This window comes from Culex quinquefasciatus, chromosome 1, assembly GCF_015732765.1.
Source record: "Culex quinquefasciatus strain JHB chromosome 1, VPISU_Cqui_1.0_pri_paternal, whole genome shotgun sequence".
Classification (NCBI taxonomy): Eukaryota; Metazoa; Arthropoda; class Insecta; order Diptera; family Culicidae; genus Culex; species Culex quinquefasciatus.
This window is the reverse complement of record NC_051861.1, coordinates 41,362,364-41,385,446: the sequence shown is the minus strand read 5'-3', so window position 1 is coordinate 41,385,446 and position 23,083 is coordinate 41,362,364. Positions and strand designations below refer to the sequence as shown.

Sequence of the window (23,083 nt, the reverse complement as noted above, 5' to 3'; positions counted from 1 at the left end):
GATAATTTTACCCATTTAGTTTCTCCCATGCTATGTCGTCAGGAATGGAGCTACAAACTTCATGCCTGATTATGCATGCAAATTCATGTATTGGACTAACATTCCTACCTTTGTTGAACTACAGGCTCTTGGGAAGGCGCCGGTATTAACCCATAGCATAGCGGTCTTGAAGAGTTGAGCAGTGAGATTTTGTTATAGAATCAGAATTATAGAATTTTGTTATAGAACAGTTAGATTTTGTTATAGAATCATTATTTTTCAAGTATATTTTTTTTAAATTTTTAGACAAAAAATAATCAAAGCTGCATTATTCATAACCTTTTGAAAACCTTTATGCCATGCAAAATTTCAATTTACTCATGTGAACACGTGATTTGTGTTTTAGAGAATCGATGTTTGTTATTTTTCAAGCGCTTCAATAAAAAAAAACAGATTAAATCGAAGCTCACTTTACAAATAATGACATAAAAATAGGCTCTGCGTGAGACGTAGCGCTATTTGAAATGTAAGTATAGCGCGTTGAAATGAAGGCGTGTTTTTAATGAATAATGTATTTTGGACATTTCTTTCAAAACAAACCAGCCAAAAAATATTTTTAAATCGAACTCTTATCACTTTTTGATATACACAGAAAAAAAATGATAGGAATATTCATTAGGAAATGGTGACAGATTTTGATGATTTTTATCAGTTCCTGGTGAATATTCATCGGAAAAAAACGGAATCGACGTAACACCTTATAATGTGGCCCTCTTAAACCTTGCGGTTTCGTCAACGGATCCACAGGCGTGTATCGTTCTTTTTGCGACAAGACTCCGCCTCCCGGGTCTCCTAAGTGTGAAGGTATGGGCACGGGGAGAGGGCACCGAATACCTATATTTACACTTAGAATTTTTTGCGTCCGCCCCGGGATTCGAACCGGCGACCTCTGGATTGTGAGTCCAGTGCGCGGTCCGATTGATCCACTCAGGCAGACAAATATTCATCAGGTTCATATATTTACACATTTTTTGTAATATTACTCAAAAAGAGGTAATATTCAACCTGCAGGGTGGCCACTCAATTCGGGAAAACGGGAAAGTCAGGAAAGAGTCTGGAATTCGCCAAAATCCGCAGAAATCGGATAAAAGTCGGGAATTTGTGAGTTTTTGTCTAAAAGTCGGGAAAAAACGGAAATCCCAAGCATACTCTTTTGAAAATTATTTTCTAAATCTTGAAAAATATTTTAATATTTTGTACAATTTTCAAATTAAATTCACTAAATTCTTCCTTAGGAACTCACATTAAATTTAAGGTTCCTTTCACTATTCCAATCTATTTGAGAATGTAGCGGTTAATTAAGACATTAAAATTCCTAGTAAATATTGGATGCGTTTGATGCAGATATTCATGATATTTTTTTATGAAGCAAAAGATTTTTATTATTTTTGTAAACCAATCATGGAGCAATTCTCTGAGATTTCGGTCATTCGATTTTTTTTGTATTTTTTAATCCGGCTGGACCTTTTTTGGTGCCTTCGGTATGCCCAAAGAAGCCATTTTGCATAATTAGTTTGTCCATATAATTTTCCATACAAATTTGGCAGCTGTCCATACAAAAATGATATATGAAAATTCAAAAATCTGTATATTTTGAAGGAATTTTTTGATCGATTTGGTGTCTTCGGGAAAGTTGTAGGTATGGATAAGGACTACTCTGAAAAAAATGATACACGGTAAAAATAATTTGGTGATTTTTAACTTAACTTTTTGTCACTAAAACTTGATTTGCAAAAAAAAAAACACTATTTTTAATTTTTTTTATTTTTTGATATGTTATAGAGGAGATCAAATGCCAACTTTTTATGAAGCAAAACATTTTTATATTTTTTTTATATCAACCATGAGTTATCATCTATCTTAAAACAACAACAAAGTTAATGAAAAAGTAATATAAAAATGCCTAATTTTAACGATTATGGCCAGTGTAAAGTTATGATTCTGTTTAATTTTATCACATTGTTTAAATGTTTGAAAAAAAATTAAACTTGATTTTGGTTTTTTTTTTGTGGTGGTCCCTCTGAATGAATAAATGGCAAACAAGTTATTTTCGTTTTGAAAACAGGAAAAAATATTGAAATTGCAAAAAAAATTCAAGAAATTTTGATTTAAGTTATTGCAAATATATTTGAAGAATTTGTCTCTTGAATTATCTCGCATAAAAAAAAAGTGGTGAAACATGAAGATCGAAGCAAACTGTGCCTGTAGTCGGACGCGTTTTTTGTTTGCTGTCATTTTTGACCTCCCGTTTATCTTTGAAATTTTCTTTAAAATGTGCGAAATCAGTTAAAATAAGAAGACTTTGTTACTATTTCGGGTGCCAAACACTAACAGCGGAACTGGTGAAAGTGCGTCGGAAGTTATTTTCGAGGAACATTGGAAATTCGACTTCCACGACTACGGAAGCAAACAAAGCAGGAACAACATTCGAAAAGTGACCTTTAACGAAGAGTTCCTGTGTGTGCAGTTCCAGTTCCTGCCACTTAAGATCCAGGACGGCGTTGGGGGTGTTTTGGATGGCCTTGCCAACAACAGCGTCAATCAAGGATGACTGAAGTAGGTGTGGGTAATGTTCATCATCTGGCCACTTCAGAGTCATGTGACGCTTGCCGTATATCGTGGGATACCATGTCCGCTGCCGGGAGTTCTGCTGATCAAACAGATTCAAAACAAGAATTCAATAAAAATTAAGATTCGAGTGGAACATAACGAGACGATTAGAATTGAGCCGTTTTAGAAGGAATCGTGTTTTTGGTGAGAGCTTTCCATTTTTAAATTTCAAATAACCCTTACATCCACTCTAACATTCATACATTTCACTGAAGACAACTACGCCAACCATATTATATACGCGGTAGGGTGTTCCCTTGGTCGTTCGCTGTGAGTTGTGGATTGCCTGCTTCTCTAATGAAGGTTCGACTGAGGGGCATGCTTATTAATTTCTCGTCGCTCCATACCCTCAGTGACGTGATGGGAGCAAGGGCGTCTATGCAAAGTGTCCCTACACCCGCTACAAATTTCTGGCGCTTGGGGAGGGAAGAGGGAAACCATTTTGATATATGCGCCGGTATTTGTAGCACTAAAATTCGTGCAAAAAAACTTATGCACGTGGGTGTATAGATTACGGAGTAAAAGATGATCGAATTGTTCACCTAGCGCTCACATGTGTTCCAGGACCAAGTTGCCTGCGGGTATGGGGATCATACATACATACATACATACATACATAAAAAAAAAGTGGTGAAACATGAAACAAACCGAACTGAATTTTTCATTGAAAAAAATTAAACTGTTTAACACTGACAACTGTTTAAATCAAAATTGATAAAAAATACAATATAAATATTTACAAAATTAAAAGGGAACTTTGATAAAATAATTTTTAGCCAACTGAACGAAAATAATTAAGTTTTGATTTTAGGAAAATTGTCAACCGGAACCTACCAAATTTTCAACATCCCAGAATATTTTTTTTCTGTGTAGGTACCTGAGATTTAAAATCACGGCTTTCCAAGCGTCTTAAACATCGTTCTATGGCTGTATCACCGGCTTTAAAGGACCAATTTTTATTCTTTTGGAACAGAAATGTGGATCATTTTCCGCAAACTCACACGAAACAGGGAAAGACTGCCAGACCCCGCTCTGATTTTCGTTAAAATTACCTCTAAGGGGTAATTTTGGCCCCTGATTCGGTTCCCATTTTTCGATATCTCGTGACGGTGGAGTATATCAAAACCATGAGGGTCCATATCTGCAATAACTACACAGAAAAAAATGATGGTAATATTCATCAGTAAATGGTGACAGATTTTGCGTAAAAAAATTGAAATATTACATCAGAAAATGACGAATTTGTATCAGTTTTGTATGAATATTCATCAGGTTCACATTTTTACACATTTTTAAGGTAATATTACCCAAAAAAGAGGTAATATTCAACCTACCAAATTTTAAACATTCCAAAATTCAACTTTTTTTTGTTCTGTAAAGCGGTTTTTTTCTCATTTAGAAACATAATACCAGCCTTTTGTAACTTTACAGGACAAATATTAACAAAAAAACACAAAAATGTTTATGTACAAGCTTAAGGGTTTGCTGCATTCTTCTGTGACCATTTTTTCGAAGTTTTATCTCCTAAAACTCCTCCGCGTGCGGTCAAAAGTATTAATTTCGGAAGGTTCATCAAATTTATCATAAGAGCGTTGCTAAAATGGAACTATTTGTTTTGTTCCTTTATTTAAGAAAAATCCCTACATTTATTTCTTTCATGTGTCAACTTGTCTTAACAAAATACTACAAAATAAATTGAAGGGGGCGTACCGCCCACCATCGCTAGATATTGAAAAGTTAATCTCGGAATCGTGATCAGAGGTCACCATTATTTCCAAGAGCCAGTAGCAAATGAGTGATAGAAGAAGCTATCATTTGATGATCTATGCACCAAAACATCAGAGAGTAGACGAGCGACGTTCGCTAAAGCTTTTGAAAACTCTTCTTGTGTCTCGTGATTCCCAGCGATGACGTTCTCTCTCTATCTCTCCTCCCCTTTTTCCTGGACTATGCGCTCTCACCGCTGAGTCGCTCTATTTCTCCGAAAACTGCAACGAAACAACGAGAGACGGAGGCTTAGGCTTGGGGTTAGATGATCGAGAAAGCGGGAATGAAAGAGAAAAGGAGATTGTCAAACGCGAGTGTGTAAACACAAAAAACACGGTCATGTTTGTTTTAGAAAAACCATTCAAATCTTGATTCAGAAAGTTTCAACCAAAAAATGGTTTTCTTTGAGTTGTTAGTTGAAGCATTTTACGTATATTGATTATTTTGCCTTCCTCACTGAGGTAAGGCTATACAGTTAAACCTCGTATAAGAGCGCCTCGCATATGCAACTTTGCATATACGAGTCATTCCACCTGATTCGGTTTTGTCGCAAGAGTTGCATATGCGAGGTACAGGGCTTATGGGATTTTGGCTATATGGGAGACATGGGCTATATTTTTATAAAAAATCAACTAAACTATACAAATTTATAGTGTTTTGGAATCGTTATGAAGTCAGCTATACAGCTACACCAAATTTACATGGTTTACGATGTTCTAGGTCATCCGAAACTTCGTCAAGTTAAGGCCTATGTGTTCAACGCCGTACAAGTATGAGGTAGGCGATTTGACTGTGGTTTTGACCACAGATCATATCCGGATAGCCTCAGGGAGGTTCAGGGACTAGTCTACCGATATGTGGTGATGTTCTGGGTCTTCTGTAGAGTCCGGGAGGTACGTCCGATGGGTCTACCGCCGTAACACGGCAGAGGTCGGTAGTTTTAGAACTCAGATCATATCCGGATAGCCTCAGGGAGGTTCAGGGACTAGTCTACCGGTATGTGGTGATGTTCTGGGTCTTCTGTAGAGTCCCGGGAGGTACGACCGATGGGTCTACCGCCGTAACACGGCAGAGGTCGGTGTTTTTTGACCTCAGATCATATCCAGATAGCCTCAGGGAGGTTCAGGGACTAGTCTACCGATATGTGGAAATGTTCTGGGTCTTCTGTGGAGTCCCGAGAGCTACGCCTGAAGGGTCTACCGCCGTAATAAGGCAGAGGTCGAAGGTTTTTGGCCTTAGATTATATCCAGATAGACTCAGGGAGGTTCAGGGACTAGTCTACCGATATGTGGAGATGTTCTGGGTCTTCTGTAGAGTCCCGGGAGGTACGACCGATGGGTCTACCGCCGTAACACGGCAGAGGTCGGTGTTTTTTGACCTCAGATCATATCCAGATAGCCTCAGGGAGGTTCAGGGACTAGTCTACCGGTATGTGGTGATGTTCTGGGTCTTCTGTAGAGTCCCGGGAGGTACGACCGATGGGTCTACCGCCGTAACACGGCAGAGGTCGGTGTTTTTTGACCTCAGATCATATCCAGATAGCCTCAGGGAGGTTCAGGGACTAGTCTACCGATATGTGGAAATGTTCTGGGTCTTCTGTGGAGTCCCGAGAGCTACGCCTGAAGGGTCTACCGCCGTAATAAGGCAGAGGTCGATGGTTTTTGGCCTTAGATTATATCCAGATAGACTCAGGGAGGTTCAGGAACTAGTCTACCGATATGTGGAGATGTTCTGGGTCTTCTATAGAGCCCCGAGAGTTACGACCGACGGGTCTACCGCCGTAACAAAGCAGAGGTCGATGGTTTTTGACCTTAGATAATATCCAGATAGCCTCAGGGAGGTTCAGGGACTAGTCTACCGATATGTGGTGATGTTCTGGGTCTTCTGTAGAGTCCCGGGAGCTGCGTCCGATGGGTCTACTGACGTAACACGGCAGAGGTCGGTGGTTTTTGACCTCAGATCATATCCGGATAGCCTCAGGGAGGTTCAAGGACTAGTCTACCGATATGTGGTGATGTTCTGGGTCTCCTGTAGAGTCCCGGGAGTAACGGTCAACAGCCGTAACTAGTCTACCGATATGTGGTGATGTTCTGGGTGTTTTTAAAATTTCGGGAGCTACGGCCGTTGGGTCTACCACCGTAACAAGATAGAGGTCGGAGGTTTTTGACCTCAGATCATATCCGGAACGCCTCAGGGAGGTTCTGGGGCTAGTCTACCGATATGATAGGTCTTTTGTAAGATCCCGGGAGTTACGTCCGATGGGTCTACCGCCGTAACAAGATATAGGTCTGTGGTTTTTGATCTCAGATCGTATCCGAATAGCCTCAGGGCCGTTTCTTCCGGGACTCTACAGAAGACCCAAAAGATCATAACACATCGATAGACTAATCCCTGAACCGTCCTGAGGCTATCCGGATATGATCTAAGATCAAAATCCAGTGACCTCTGCCTTATTTCGGTGGTAGACCCATTGACCGTAACTCCTGGGACTCTACAGAAGACCCAGAACATCACCACACATCTGTAGACTAGTCCCTTAATCTCCCTGAGGCTATCTGGATATGATCTTAGGTCAAAATCCACCGACCTCTGCCATGCTACGGCGGTGGACCCATTGACCGTAATTCCCGGGGCTCTACAGAAGACCCAGAACATCACCACATATCGGTAGACTAGTCCCTTAATCTCCCTGAGGCTATCTGGATATGATCTTAGGTCAAAATCCACCGACTTCTGCCTTGTTACGGCGGTAGACCCATTGACCGTAGCTCCCAGGACTTTACAGAAGACCCAGCACATTACCAGAAGTCGGTAGACTAGTCCCTGAACCACCCTGAGGTTATCTGGATATGATCTGAAGTCAAAAACCTCCGACCTCTGCCTTGTTACGACGGTAGATCCATTGACCGTAGCTCTAGGGACTTTACAGAAGACCCAGCACATTACCAGAAATCGGTAGACTAGTCCCTGAACCTCCCTGAGGCTATCCGGATATGAACTGAGGTCGAAAACCTCCGACCTCTATCTTGTTGCGGTGGTAGAGCCATCGGCCGTTACTCCTGGGACTCTACAGAAGACCCAAAAAATGACCACACATCGGTGGACTAGTCCCTGAACCACCCTGAGGCTATCCGAATATGATCTGAGGTCAAAAACTTCTGACCTGTATCTTGTTACGGTGGTAGACCCATCAGCCGTTACTCCCGGGACTCTACAGGAGACCCAGAACATCACCACATATCGGTAGACTAGTCCTTGAACCTCCCTGAGGCTATCCGGATATGATCTGAGGTCAAAAACCACCGACCTCTGCCGTGTTACGTCAGTAGACCCATCGGACGCAGCTCCCGGGACTCTACAGAAGACCCAAAACATCACCACATATCGGTAGACTAGTCCCTGAACCTCCCTGAGGCTATCTGTATATTATCTAAGGTCAAAAACCATCGACCTCTGCTTTGTTACGGCGGTAGACCCGTCGGTCGTAACTCCGGGGCTCTATAGAAGACCCAGAACATCTCCACATATCGGTAGACTAGTCCCTGAACCTCCCTGAGTCTATCTGGATATAATCTAAGGTCAAAACCATCGACCTCTGCCTTGTTACGGCGTTAGACACTTCAGGCGTAGCTCCCGGGACTCCATAGAAGACCCAGAACATTTCCAAATTTCGGTAGACTAGTCCCTGAACCTCCCTGAGGCTATCTGGATATAATCTGAGGTCAAAAACATCTGACCTCTATCTTCTTACGGTGGTAGACCCATCGGCCGTAACTCCCGGGACTCTACAGGAGACCCAGAACATCACCCTATATCGGTAGACTAGTCCCTGAACCTCCCTGAGGCTATCCGGATATGATCTGAGGTAAAAAATCACCGACCTCTGCCGTGTTACGGCGGTAGACCCTTCAGAGTACCTCCCGGGACTCTACAGAAGACCCAGAACATCACCACATACCGGTAGACTAGTCCCTGAACCTCCCTGAGGCTATCCGGATATGATCTGAGGTCTAAAACTACCGACCTCTGCCGTGTTACGGCGGTAGACCCATCGGCCGTAACTCCCGGGACTCTACAGGAGACCCAGAACATCACCCTATATCGGTAGACTAGTCCCTGAACCTCCCTGAGGCTATCCGGATATGATCTGAGGTAAAAAACCACCGACCTCTGCCGTGTTACGGCGGTAGACCCTTCAGAGTACCTCCCGAGACTCTACAGAAGACCCAGAACATCACCACATACCGGTAGACTAGTCCCTGAACCTCCCTGAGGCTATCTGGATATAATCTGAGGTCAAAAACATCTGATCTCTATCTTCTTACGGTGGTAGACCCATCGGCCGTAACTCCCGGGACTCTACAGAAGACCCAGAACATCACCACATATCGGTAGACTACTCCCTGAACCTCCCTGAGGTTATCCGGATATGACCTGTGGTCAAAAACCACAGTCAAATCGCCTACCTCATACTTGTACTGCGTTGAACACATAGGCCTTAACTTGACGAAGTTTTGGATGACCTAGAACATCGTAAACCATGTAAATTTGGTGTAGCTGTAAAGCTGACTTCATAACGATTCCAAAACACTATAAATTTGTATAGTTTAGTTGTATAGTTTAGTCTCCCATATAGCCAAAATCCCATAAGCCCTGTACCTCGCATATGCGTGCTTCGCATAAGAAACCCCCATATGAGGTGCATATGCGAGGTTTAACTGTAATCCTGCTCTAAAAATGAACTTTTTATTAAAAGCTCGAAGACCCACCTTCATGTATACATAACGACTCAGAATCGAAAACTGAACAAATGTCTGTGTGTGTGTGTATGTGTGTGTGTATGTGTGTGTATGTATGTATGTGACCAAAATTCTCACTGAGTTTTCTCAGCACTGGCTGAACCGATTTTGACCAAACCAGTTGCAATCGACTTGGTATAAGGTCCCATACATCGCTATTGAATTGTTTGAAGTTTCGATAACTAGTTCAAAAGTTATGTATAAAAATGTGTTTTCACATATATCCAGATCTCATTTATATGCATGTAAACGATGTCCGGATCCATCATCCGACCCATCGTTGGTTAGGTAATCGAGAGACCTTTCGAATGAGTCCACAACATTGAAGATCTGGCAACCCTGTCTCGAGTTATGACCACCTAAGTGATATTTATGTACTTTTTTGAAGGCGGATCTCAATTAAATGTATGCAAACGATGTCCGGATCCATCAACCGATCCATCGTAAGTTAGGTAATTGAAAGATCTTTCCAACGAAACCACAACATTGAAGATCTGGCAACCCTGTCTCGAGTTATGACCACTTAAGTGATATTGATGTACTTTTTTGAAGCCGGATCTCAATTAAATGTATGCAAACGATGTCCGGATCCACTATCCGACCCATCGTTGGTTATGTAATCGAGAGACCTTTCCAACGAGTCCACAACATTGATTATCTGGCAACCCTGCCTCGAGTTATGACCACTTAAGTTATATCTGTGTGCTTTTTTTCTGGATCTAAAAAAATAGCTGAAATATGTGTCCAAACCACTAATATTACCCATTGTTGGTAAAAAGTGAGGAAGGCATCAACCACATAGGTGGATTAAGTTAGTTTTTTCATTTCAATTTACTATTTCTGGATAATGAATTCAGAACCATCATTAACATTCTTTGAATCAAAAGTCAAAGACACCATCTAAGACCTTAAGCCAATCGCATATTTTAAGAATCTTGACCTAAAATTTCCGCCGATTAGGCGATCTAGACTTGAGATTCCATTTAAATTCCTACTTTTTATCAAGCCTGGGTGTGTTAAACACTACCTATTAAGCTTATTCTGTATTAAAAGGCTTTTAGTAGCTTTAACTGATCGTCAAAATGGTGATAAGCCAACATTAGTTGCTCGATGGGATTACAATCATATCTGCATTTTGACGTTTAATGACAGCTCATAGAAAGCGTTTTCAACTGAAATCGAGTGATAATTGCTCAATAAGAAGTGAGAAAGCAAGCTTCTATTAACAATTTTACAAAACAAGATGTTTACCTAGTGAAAATCAGCAAATTGGAAGGAGTTAGGTGCGAGGACTTAACCTTCCCCTACGTCCAAATTGGATTTTGAGTAAATTTTGAGCCTTTTGTGTTCTTTACAATTCATATTTCCCAGTATAGAGTTACCTAACCCACTTCCCGACAAAAGACCAAAATCTGGTCCAACTCCGCACCCCCGTCCACAAAATCTCCCCGCATTAAGCACCCTCGCTAAACGTCCTCGTTTATCGGTTTGACTTAATAACGATTTCGTGCTCCACATTTTTCTCATCAACACAAAAACCGGCCCCCGTCCGGGCCCAGTCGAAACGGTCAACGGCTTCCATTTTCACAACAATATTGCTGCTAACCGAGTCTGGGCGCTGCCTTGGCAGGTTTTTCCTCAATTGCTACTTACTAAGCCGCCTCGCGCCAAGTGTAAGAAAAATCAAGGAAAATTCAATTTCCGTCGTTTCGTCGCCTTCATCGATCGGTCGGTTATAAGCCGATACCAAGGGGTGGGCAACGTGTTGAAATTGAAGATTTTTCCCCCTACCGAAGGGGTGTTAACGCTTTTTTTTCGACGACGCGTTCGATATTGTTGTTTGGAAAGAAGAGCTTTTCCTCCGTTCAACGAGAGCTGGTGTTTGGTGTAAAGGCACCTCGAGAGATAATCGGATGTACTATCTTTAGCTGTTGCGTTGTTAGTAAATATAAAATATACCGAAGAAAACGGAGCCATTCGAGCGCGAAACGCACTTTCGTGTGGTATGGTTTCTATTAGTCTACATATGGACGGAGAGGCAAAAATGTTCGATCAAAACCATGTTTGGAGTTCGAAATTGGACAGCTGGCAGAGTGTGAAGCTAGTTGAATGGTTCTGGTATTGACAGATTAATTGTTTTGGATTGATTTGTTTCGACCTAACTTTTGGATTGATTAGTTCATTCATAAGATCAATTAGGGCTAACCAAAAACCTGTGTAAATCGTGAATTTTGAAATGGAAATACTATTCGAACTAAATACGGCTAGTGAAGCCATTTCAATGTATTTGTTGTAAACCTAAAGTAGCTAATGTTTGTTTGGAAGCTATGCTTAGCCCAGAGTTAACGGATTCTGCTTGCTAGCTGGTTTTAATGAAATTTTACAAGGAATTAAATCGAACTTTTATAAAAGCAACCTTCTTACTATTTTCTCATAGCTTTCTTTTACGCTTTCCTCTTGCTGTGAGTTCAAATTTTTTAAAAGCATTATTTTCTGGCTCTTTTCATTCTATGCTATATTCTTCTAGGGGGTTACATGCATGCAGAAAATCACAAAAAAATATTTCCTATTTTTTAAATCCACCAAAAAGATGAAACAATCACTTTTAAATTTTCATGGAGATATTTCATGATAAAACTTTGTAAGAGTCTATTTAAGCTCAAGAATTTGCCAGTGAACTGTTAAACTTTTTTAACGTTTTTCTCTTAAGAGCGAGTCCACGAGCAAAGCATACCCATCTCGCATCGACCTCACCTGTCTGCCTGAAATTTTCAGGGGTTGTTTGTACATATAAAACTAGCATCTGGCCAAAAAATGAGCACTCTAGGTCAACGGGAAAAGGGGCAAATCGGGACACAAAGTTTGAAAGTTCAAAAACGTCAAAAATCTTAAAAAGGCAAAAGGCAATTTATTTTCAAAATTCAAAATGCATCTGAAAGGGCTTAAAAAATGCAACAAAATGCAAGATAGAGCATCCCAATTGGTTAATTCTGAAGGGAGTTATTAGCATTTTAGTGAAAAAATAGCATTATTTTCAAACTCAAATAAAAAAGTGTTCCATCCAGATATCAACTCTGTTCGTCCTGCAGCTTGTAGGGGACATCTGGGACTACCAGAACTGAGAACACTATGGGTAAGGCAGTTTAACATATTAAATAGACACTTTTACTTTTAGTGAATTTTTTGGTTGTAAATTTATGCTCGGGGGACCCCTTAGATCCCATTTTCTGGTGATAATTTTATCATATTCGTGTTTCTGAGACAATTTCCCAATAGAAACATGCATGAAAATGTTTATTTTGATCCATTTTAACCCTTTAAAAAATAAATGTAGCCTTTTTAAGATTTTTGACGCTTTTTTTTTATTTTAATGCAATGGATACAGATTAAAGAATAGTTGAGGTGTGTTCTAATACCATACTTTGTCATTTTTACCGTAATTTTTGAAGTAACCCCTTAACTGAACGAGGTCAAGATCAAGTGGTGGTAAGGGAAGAAAATAGTTTAAACTTAAATATACCAAGAATCAACAAATTAATAAAAAACATTCCTAATTTTTTTTAGTTGAAACTTGTTCCTTCCCTTGCCACCACTGGATCTTTTTGTATATTTTTGGACCCTTCTAGACAATTGTAAAACTTGTCAAAATGAACATACCGAAGTTTTTTTTGTTGAAAAGGACCAACAATCTATTGTGTTTTACATGTTTTGGTGGGTAAAAATTGTATTTAAAGTTGTTGTCTCTCGCCTTTCAAAGTTGGCCGGAAAAATAAGGGGGCAAAAAACAAAATTTCAATGAAAACTTGAGTGCACCCGAACAGACGGTAATAACTAAATTCATGCCATTTCAATAACAAATGCTGTTTAAATAACAGAAAGTGTTATGGAATATTCTTGCAAAATCCATTGTAGCATAAGAGTTTAGAAACAGTTTATGTTATGTTAACAAATTTTGTTATTGGTCTGATATTGGTTGAAAGCCAAAACAACTTTGAAATAACATTTTTTGTTATGGAAGAATAACTCCAACTATTATTGGAATGATCGGATTAGTGGTTAAAATAACAAAAAATAATAAGAAAGATTTGTTCGAAGAATAGCTTAAAATGTTATTAGTCTGTTATTACAATAAAAATCCAATAATAAAAAAATCATAACGGCTACCCGAACAGACGGTAATAACAAAATTCATGTCATTTCAATAACAAATACTGTTAAAATAACAGAAAGTGTTATGGAGTTTTCTTGAAAAATCAATTTTTGCATAAGGGCTTAATAACAGTTAATGTTATCATAACAGAATTTGTTATTGGTCTGACATTGGAGGAAAGCCAAAACAACTTGTTATGGAAGAATACCTCGAACTGTTATTTGGATGATCGGATTAGTTGTTAAAATAACAAAAAATAATAACAAAGATTTGTTCGAAGAATTACTTAAAATGTTATTAGTTTGTTATAACAAAAACGATCCAATAACAACAAAATCATAACGGGGAATAACAAATCATGTTATAAATAACATAATATGTTATTGACCTAGTATTTTCAAATATCAAAAAATGTTATTCCCACGTTATTTCCGTCTGCTTGGGCTATCAGCTGAAATCAATTTAAAATGCATTTCCTTGCGTTTAGAATCATTTTAAGCATGTTTGGGTTGATTTCGATGTTTTGATTTTTTTTAAATTTGGGATGTTTTAGTGTGTTTTGCAATTTTTTTTGTTTTCGTCAAATATTTATATTTTTTTTTTGAAAATTAATGATTGCAAAACAACTGAACTACACCCAGAACTGAACATCGGCATACGAGAGGATAAAGAGCACGATACGGTAGTCCCGGTCAGACGGTAATAACAAAATTAATAATATTTCAATAACAAATCCTGTTAAAATAACAGAAAGTTCAACTTAAAGAAGACAAAATAATTACAGATTTTGATAAAATAACAAGATTTGGTATTGAAATGTTATTATACTGAAAATGTTTAATAACACGCTAATATGAGGAAATGTTATACATTTCAAAAACTCTCCTAATAACAAGATTTGTTATTCGTTTGGTATTCTGACTTGGAAATAAAATTACCATAAATCGCACAAATGGAAAAGTTTCTAAGTGTTGGCTAGAACTATGGGATAATTTTGACCAATTTCGTCGGGGTCATTATTTTGCCATGAAATGGGGTCCTTAAGCTAAAATTATTCTAAAAAGTTAAAATTTGAAAGTTGATTTTTTAAATTATTTGATATACCCCCTAAGGGATTTTACTAAAATTGGCAAGAACTATGAAACAATTTTGACCAATTTCATCGGAGTCATTTATTTCACCATGAAATGGGGTTTCAAGCTAAAATTAATCCGATAAAATTAACTTTTGAGAGTTATTTTTTTCAAATTTTGTTTTATTCCCTAACGGAATTGATTTATTTATTGAAAATTTTTGAAGTGTGAATAACAAAAACTGTTATTATTTCACAGAGCCAGGAAGTCGGAGCTGACGTTGAAGTTCGAGCTGGAGTGAGACCTCGGAGACGGCATCGGATTCAGCAAATTTTCAGCAACTTTTACTTGGAGTCGGAATCTGTGAAGTCGGGTATTTTTGGAGAGCTGAAGTCGTCGTTGACGTCATATACTGCATCCAGAGTCGGAGTTATCTTCAAAGTATGGATCCAAAGTCGCTTGGAGGTACCCGACTCTGCAGCCCTGACTAGTACAGAGGAGTTATGGCAACTGCAGATTTATTTGCAAATTACAAATATACCAAAACAATAACTTTTTTTGTTATGGAGACATACCAGTTCAATATCATTTTTTGTTATTATGCTACTCCACCTCTCCGCACAAAATAACAAATCTTGTTATTTCTTCATGATTCCTACTGTGTTATTGGTTTGTTATTGCAATAACAACATAATAACAGTTTTAGTTATTCTTCGAACAAATCTTTGGTATTGATTTTTGTTATTTTAACAACTAATCCGATCATCTCAATAACATATTTCGATCTTCTCACAATATCAAAAACTGACCTTCCCAAGTTATTTCCGTCTGCTCGGGGTGCAAATGCTGAAACTATGACTTGTTATTTCAACATTTATATTTTTTTATTTTTTTGAACCCCCCTTCCTTCGACCCCGGCCAGAGACGAGGGACAAAATCTTTGGAAAATATTTGCATCGGCCTTAAAGGACCAATTAAAAAAAGTCTAGATTTTTATTCTTGCAAAACAAATTTTGGCAAATTCTATCAAAAGTTATTTGCACGAATAAACGAATAAAAAATGCTTATATACAAACTAAAATAAATTATGCTGAACAAAAAAGAAGAAAGTGCTTTGTGCCCATTAGCAATGTTGCTCATATCGGTGTTCCCCACTTTTTTCTGAAGACACCAAAGCGTTATTTCGTCATCCCGCCATAGTAAAAGTTCTGTACCATCCTTAAATTTGGACCACCCGAATGTCCACCATACCAAAAGATGACCCTATTGACCCTGATTAGCTCTAAATCTTAACGTGTAGCCGTTATATCGGGAAGTCTCGCTCAATTTACCACAAAACTTGATTATGTTTTTTTGTTCAAAATCTATCCTTATTATCTGATTTATAAAAGTATCTACGTGATTTATGGATGGTCCTTAACTTTTATTTTTTATTAATTTTAAGAAATGGTTGAAATCATTGCAAATTTATTTTTTTAAAAAGATAAGATCGTTTGTCGTGTCGGGCTTATCCTTTTTTTCTCAAATTTCAAGCAATAATTAAGAAATCATAAGATTATACAATATACATGATTTTTTTGAAGATTTTATTCGTACGACCTTGTTGAAACAAAATAACATATCTTAAGAATCTTCACAAATAGTTTTTTATGTGAATTTATGAAATAATTCGAACGAGACTCTGTCTTCGCTATGTTTTTGTTTTTTCTGTTAAAATTTTGTTCTGTTAAAATGTAACTGATTCAATGTTTCGTTTAGAATATTTTATTAAATTTTATTAATTTTTTCTTATCAAAACATGTTTTCCCCCTTAAAAACAGTTTGACCAGGCAAAGTTACTAAAACAAATCCAACAAAGAATGATTGATGGATCGCTCCTCCTGCAGCAACAGCTGTTAATACAGTTTGACAGCTTTTGCCATCGAAGCCCTTAAGATTAGTGCCAAATTAAATTATTCAAACGGAAGCCGACCAAGAGGCGCGGCTCGGATTGCTGCCCCAAAAACGTCAATTAACTTTCAATAAAAGAAACTGTCCATCGAGCAACCTTTTCTTCTCCTTTTTCAAATTTGTACTTCAACGAAAACGTAAGCATGAATCTTTCCCGAATGGAAAAATCCCTTCATTACGCACGAACCTTTATGGAAGCTCCAAACAGTTGTTTCTACCAGAATCCTTCTCCCCCTTCCAAGGGACCCGTCAACATTTGTCCACTTTTACGTCCCTCGCCCGCAAGATTCCCCTGTCAGCTCCAATTACGTGCCACCCTTCTCCGGTTCTTACCGTATTTGTACAAAGAGTACAAAGACAGGCCACGCAACCTTCAACCCTCACCCCTGAAAAATACGTACGTATGAAAATTTCCAACTCCGCTGAACCTGAGCCACGTGGCCAGAGGTCGTTTCCGAGGGACCATTAGCCCGGCCCGGGGTGTTGTTCACCGGTCATAGCCATTCCTTCTTAAATTTTTAATGATCATTTTCACTCATCCATTTCCGAGAGAGCACTCGGCGAGCCGGACCAAGTCTGCACTGCTCGGGGCAGAAGAAAAGTCCGGTTTTGATTCGTTTTGATTAGGGTGAATTTTGAGATTTTTTTTTTTCGTTACTTCTGCTGATGTCAAAATTTTCCTTCCGACTTTTTTGAGTGAGTTTTTTTGTTTGTGATGATGAGAAAAGGATCTGTTCTTTTGTTCAACTGTAGCTGAAGCGCGCACGGTGGGAGGTGCTCTGACATTTGGGCTAAGCTGGGTTTAATGAAAGCTCTCAGGCTGAATCGCGAAATAATGAGAAAATCATTTCGACGGCTTTTTTTGGTGGGATTTGAAGGAGTAAGCAGAAAGTACAATGGTATTACTTTTTGTCGACTTGACGTGTCGCTTACATGTTGTTGACGAGGCTTTTTGTGTATATTAAGGGATAAGTTTTTTTTTCAGCATTTGGACCATGATTGCATAATCCTTACAAATTTTTAAACGTTATTTTTCACAAATATAAATATTCAAAATATTTTAAAGTAACAGAAAAATCTGAAGTGCTCTTCCGTTGGTCTAAATTTGTCCTCTTATGAATTTGAAACACTCAGCAGTTTAAAAGACATAAGAATAGTAAATGTGTAACATTTGAAACCAGTTTTCAAAAATTAGTAATTTCTTGGTTGGTTTGCAAGCTTTTGCAATACGCTAAGTTAAATAAAGTTCAACTAACCAGTAGTGCAGGGGTAAACATGGTTGCCTCTCTCCCAGTCGGCCTGGGTTCGATCCCAGGGTGGGGGCTCCATACAAAAAATATTTGTTTTGTATGGAAATTTGCCAAAAGTGTTCACGTGGTTTATGGATGGTCCCTTATTCATGCACACGGATTATGTCTTGAGAGTCTTCAATTCAAATTTCAGCCAATTTGGCTCATCTTATCTGGAGATATCGTGGCACCCGTAATTCAACTCGGTGTATTTAACCCCATAAAATAAAAATTAAATTGCAGCATTTTTTTTAACGCGACCTGGTGGAATAATAATAAATTTCTGACATAGAGCAGTTCTCTCAGATTTCGGTCATTCGATTTTTTTTTTGTATTTTTTTAATCCAACTGAAACTTTTTTGGTGCCTTCGGATTGCCCAAAGAAGCCATTTGGCTTCATTATTTTGTCCATATAATTTTCCATACAAATTTGGCAGCTGGCCATACAAAAATGATTTATGAAAATTCAAAAATCTGTTTCTTTTGAAGGAATTTTAAGATCGATTTGGTGCCTTCGGCAAAGTTGTAGGTATGAATATGGGTTACACTGAAAAAAAATGATACACGGAAAAATTTGTTTGGTGATTTTTTATTTAACTTTTTCTCACTAAAACTTGATTTGCAAAAAAACACTATTTTTATTTATTTTTTTATTTTTTGATATGTTTTAGATGACATCAAATGCCGACTTTTCAGAAATTTCCAGGTTGTGCAAAAAATCTTTGAGCGAGTTATGAATTTTTGAATCAATACTGATTTTTTCAAAAAATCGAAAAATTGGTCGCAAAAATTTTTCAACTTTATTTTTCGATGTAAAATCAAATTTGCATCAAAAAGTACTTTAGTGAAATTTTGATAAAGTGCACCGTTTTCAAGTTAAAGCCATTTTTAGGTGACTTTTTTTTGAAAATAGTCGAAGTTTTTCATTTTTTTAAATTAGTGCACATGTTTGCCCACCTTTGAAACAAAATATTCTCTATATTTTGCACTTTTGAACTTTGTTGATACGACCCTTAGTTGCTGAGATATTGCCATGCAAAGGTTTAAAAACAGGAAAATTGATGTTTTATAAGTCCCACCAAAAGAACACACCATTTTCTAATGTCGATATCTCAGCAACTAATGGTCCGATTTTCAATGTTAAAATATGAAACATTCGTGAAATTTCGCGATATTTTTGAAAAAAATATTTTCAAATTTTTTAAACCAAGACTAACAATTCAAAAGAGCCAAAAATTCAATATGACGCCCTTTTAAAATGTAAGTCTTGGTATAAAAATTTTAAAAATATTGTTTTCGAAAAGATCGGAAATTTTCACGAATGTTTCAAATTTTAACTTTGAAAATCGGACCATTAGTTGCTGAGATAGCGACATTAGAAAATGGTGGGTTGTTTGGGTGAGACTTAAAAAACATCAATTTTCCTGTTTTTAAACCTTTGCATGAAAATAACTCAGCAACTAAGGGTCGTATCAGCAAAGTTCAAAAATGCAAAATATAGAGAATTTTCTCAGCTTTTCAAAAATATTTTTTTTCAAAGGTGGGCAAACATGTGCACTAATTTAAAAAAAAAAGAAAAACTGCGACTATTTTCAAAAAGTCACCTAAAAATGGTTTTAACTTGAAAACGGTGCACTTTATAAGAATTTCACTACAGTACTTTTTAATGCAAATTTGATTTTACATCGAAAAATGAAGTTGAAAAATTTTTGCGACCAATATTTCGATTTTTGAAAAAGATTGTATTGATTAAAAAAATCATAACTCGGTCAATGATTTTTTGCACAACCTGGAAATTTCTGAAAAGTCGGCATTTGATGTCCTCTAAAACATATTAAAAATAATAAAAATAGTGTTTTTTTGCAAATCAAGTTTTAGTGACAAAAAGTTAAATAAAAAATCACCAAAATTTGTTTTACCCTGTATCATTTTTTTTTCAGAGTAGTCCATATCCATACCTACAACTTTTCCGAAGACACCAAATCGTTCAAAAAATTCCTTCAAAAAATAAAGATTTTTGAATTTTCATACATCATTTTTGTATGGCCAGCTGACAAATTTGTATGGAAAATTATATGGACCAACTAATGATGCAAAATGGCTTCTTTGGGCTTGCCGAAGGCACCAAAAAAGTTTCAGTCGGATTAAAAAATGCAAAAATTCAAATTTAAGAAAAAAGACCGAATTTGTAGAAATTGTTGCATAGGCATAAGCTTATTGAGGGGTTTTAAGTTTTTTTTTTCATAGAGAGCAATTCTCTGAGATTTCGGTCATTCGATTTTTTTTTTGTATTTTTTGAACCGGCTGAAACTTTTTTGGTGCCTTCGGTATGGCCAAAGAAGCCATTTTGCATCATTAGTTTGTTCATATAATTTTCCATACAAATTTGGCAGCTGTCCATACAAAAATGATTTAAGAAAAGTCATTAATCTATTTCTTCTGAAGGATTTTTTAAAAATTGATTTGGTGTCTTCGGCAAAGTTGTAGGTTTGGATAACGACTACACTGAAAAAATGTTACATGGTAAATTTTTTTGGTGATTTTTTATTTAACTTTTTGTCACTAAAACTTGATTTGCAAAAAAACACTATTTTTATTTTTTTCTGATATGTTTTAGGGGCATCAAATGCCAACTTTTCAGAAATTGTCAGAACAGGTAAAAAATCTTTGACCGAGTTATGATTTTTTGAATCAATACTGGGTTTTAAAAAAAACGAAATATTGGTTCATTTTTCGATGTAAAATCGAATTTGCAATCAAAAAGTACTGAAGTGAAATTTTGATAAAGTGCACTGTTTTCAAGTTAAAGCCATTTTTGGGTAACTTTTTTGAAAATAGTTGCAGTTTTTCATTTTCTAAAGTAAGTGCCCATGTTTGCCTACCCTTGAAAAAAATATTTTTGAAAAGCTGAAAAAAATCTCTATATTTTGCTTTTTTGAACTTTGTTGATACGATCCTTAGTTGCTGAGATATTGCCATGCAAAGATTAGAAGGAAAATTGATGTAGGGGAAGGTGGGGCAAGACGACCATATGGGGCAAGAGGAACAATCGCTCGTACGGCCGTAATTTTTACAATTTTGATTATTCCCAGTATGAGGAAATGTTGCTAGCAATGCAATTAGCTGATTCTACTACCACATAACCGCCAAAACGACGTAAACGCCACGGAGCATAAGATTTAATTAAGTTTTTTACAAACCTTTATTTTCTTATAACATTTGGAAAGTACAAAATAAGACTTTGGGTTCGTTTTAAGGCTCATTTTATCAAAATGCAATTTTTCCTAGATCAGTAGTGTCCCTGCCAATGACTTGCACCTATTATAAAGTATGATTTAACTTTTGGTTATATTTGTTAAGAGCTTTTAAAAAAATTGGTTCAGGTAGGGCAAGTGTACCATATGGATTTTTAGTATGGAAAAAAATACGAATTGCTGCAACAACATATTTTATTGGGAAGTAAATACATAAACGTACTTAATAACTGATAAACAATTGTTTAAAAAAATGTCCATACAAAATATAGTGATATTATGAAAATTTCCTTTTTTTCATCTAAGTAATAATCTTTTTCGTAAAAACGATCAAATTTTTATTAAAATAATATTCTTTAATCTAAAAATGAAAGAAACGTTTCAAATACATCCTAATCTGATTTATCTAAGTGACAATAGTTCAATTGTCAGCAAATTAACATGTTTTTTTCATGCATTGTTCCTCTTGCCCCAACGGGTTGTTCGTCTTGCCCCACTAGTTGAGTAGAACATACGGAAAATAAAAAAAATTATAATCATTTTTTTGCATAAAAAAATGATTTTTTGAAAACTTGTTCTATCAAAGTCTTAGTCAAGACCCGGAATAAGATGATTATTATATAATCCGCCAGATTTTTAACGTTTTTAATGGGTTACAACGATCATTTCCTTAGCTTGTTACACTTGCCCCACTTTCCCCTAATCTAAGTCTCACCCAAACATCCCACCATTTTCTAATGTCGATATCTCAGCAACTAATGGTCCGATTTTTAATGTTAAAATATGAAACGTTCGTGAAATTTTCCGATCTCTTCGAAAACAATATTTTCATTTTTTCTAAATCAAGACTAACATTTCAATAGAGCGAAATATTGAATGTTTTGAATTTAAACTTTTTATTATTTTTCCGAATTAGCCAAACTAATCTCCTTTCTTTTGCGTCTAAGACAACTGAAATCGAATGAAAAGGCGCGGAGATATGACTTTTTTAAAAAAAAGTGGGTCTTGAGAAAAATTACGATAGTTGCAATTTTTTGAACCACCCTAGCAAGATGTAGGTCACCCTAATGGCCAAACAAAAAAATACGAGTCTTATTATTTTGGCTCTTTTCAAATGGAAATGCTGTATATTGAGACCAAAATAACTTCTTAGGACAAAGATTCACGGAAATCAAAGAGGGATCGGGTCAACTGCTATGTGAGTTGACGTAGGGGAAGGTGGGGCAAGACGACCATATGGGGCAAGAGGAACAATCGCTCGCACGGCCGTAATTTTTACAATTTTGATTATTTCCAGTATGAGGAATTGTTGCTAGCAATGCAATTAGCTGATTCTACTACCACATAACCGCCAAAACGACGTAAACGCCACGGAGTATAAGATTTAATGAAGTTTTTTTTCAAAACCTTTGTTTTCTTATAATATTTGGAAAGTACAAAATAAGGCATAGGATTCGTTTTATGGCAATTTTTTTCAAAATGCAAATTTTCCTAGATCAGTAGTGTCCCTACCAATGACTTGCACCTATTACAAAGTATGATTTAACTTTTGGTTATTTTTGTTGAGAGCTTTAAAAAAATCTTGTTCAGGTGGGGCAAGTGCACCATATAGATTTTTAGTATGGAAAAAAATACGAATTGCTGCAACAACATATTTTATTGGGAAAGAAATACTTAAAAGTACTTAAAAACTGATAAATAATTGTTAACAAAAAATTTCCAAACAAAATATAGTGATATCATGGAAATTTACTATTTATCATCTCAGTAATATTTTTTTTTTGTAAAAACGATAAAATTTTTAGTAAAAATATTATTTTTTAATCTAAAAATTAAAGAAACGTTTCAAATACATTGTAATCTGATGTATCTAAGTGATAAAAGTTCAATTGTTAGCAAATTAGCATGTTGTTTCATGCATTGTTCCTCTTGCCCCAACGGGTTGTTCGTTTTGCCCCACTAGTTGAGTAGAACGCACGGAAAATCAAAAATTTTAAAATCAGTTTTTTACAGTCAAAAACTGGATTTTTTAAAAACCTGTTCTATCAAAGTCTTAGTCAAGACCTGGAATAAGATGATTATAAAAAAATCCGACAATTTTTTTACGTTTTTAATGGGTTATAACGAGCACTTCCTTAGCTTGTTACACTTG

The 23,083-nt window shown here is 36.7% G+C and overlaps 1 protein-coding gene across 1 annotated transcript in view; it reads left to right on the top strand.

Moving 5' to 3' along the window:
- LOC6039067 overlaps window positions 1–23,083 on the top strand; it is a 118,417-nt gene that overhangs the window by 886 nt on the left and 94,448 nt on the right. The window lies entirely within an intron of this gene.